We start from the raw sequence: 1,301 nt of genomic DNA, 5'->3' as shown, positions 1-1,301 counted from the left end.
CTTCTGTTCCTTTGTGCAGCCCCTGGAAAGTCCTACCTTGGAACTAGGCCACTGGGAAATAACTAGAGGCTGCCACTGATCCAGAAAACAGGGGGAATTGACATACGGAAGGACTGGAGCTAACCAGACTAAATGAACCTTTGTTCCTCAGTCGTGACTTGGAGGGAGACATGGAAAGAGCTAGCAAATAGTCCAATCTCATGCTGAAAGTAGGGAAGGCCTCTGATGACAAATCCACAGTGGTCTGAACTTAATGTTAAATGCCGTTATAACATTGGGTGATGTGTTTTCCAAACAATCTCTTTTTGCACTAGGAGAGTAGGTGGTTGTTGTAGGATGCTCTTAGAGTTCAAGTAGTCCTTGTTCCAGGCAAAAGCAAGTAACTTTACCTCATTTTAATGTGATGTATTACAAACAATATCTAGATGTTTTCTGATCCAGATAATTTCACTTGTGGCCTATAGGTGTACATAAAATATAAATATTCCATTTAAAAAATATATAAAATATTATAAATGCTTTAGCAATTTATCTTGCTTTGGGCTTTTCAGACCCGCTGTGAACTAATTAAAGTGTTAATCTATATAGCTCTTATGCTGATAATGGCAGAGTTATAACAGAAAGACTATGTTTGCAGCAACTTTGCTAACAACATGCATTCACCCCTCATAAGACGGAAAATGAAAAATTTTTTGAGTGGGCAAGCTGTGCAGCTCTGGATAGCTGTATCCTCTTATCTGCCATAATCTGCTGCATAAAGCTTGTTTCAAAAATGAAAACTTTTCTGGGATAAAGTACTGGTTTTGAGGCCAGTAGCTTTGTAAGAGTGGAACTCAGTAGAAGACCAGCATTTCCATTTCAATGATATGCACATAATTTTGATGAGATCTTGTGCTTTTTTGAGGGGAGTTTTTCTGGAATTGATTAATTTCATGTTTTCTTCATGCAAAATACTAAATTCCTGATCTCAATACCACTGGAATACATGGATCTTTGATTAGATCTCTCAGATATAATTTGGTGTATGTTGGCCTGCTGTGAGCAGGCTACATGATAACCATGTGAATGCTATGCAGCCCATGCCCAAGTAAAGACTGTGAGTAAGACAAAATATCTAATATTTGGTGGTATCTACCTCTGTTAGATTGATATGGTCAAAATATCCTCCATATCCTCCACTTTTTCATAATTTGTCTTGTAGGCAGTATATAGATTTTTCCACTGATGCAATTTCCACCACTGAGTCCATCTGGCTGGCTGAGTTAGGCCCATTTTTGATCACTTGATTGTCTATGAATCAG

Source organism: Anser brachyrhynchus (genome assembly GCF_964034855.1).
Source record: "Anser brachyrhynchus genome assembly, chromosome: 2".
Taxonomy (NCBI): Eukaryota; Metazoa; Chordata; class Aves; order Anseriformes; family Anatidae; genus Anser; species Anser brachyrhynchus.
This window is presented reverse-complemented; position numbering follows the sequence as displayed.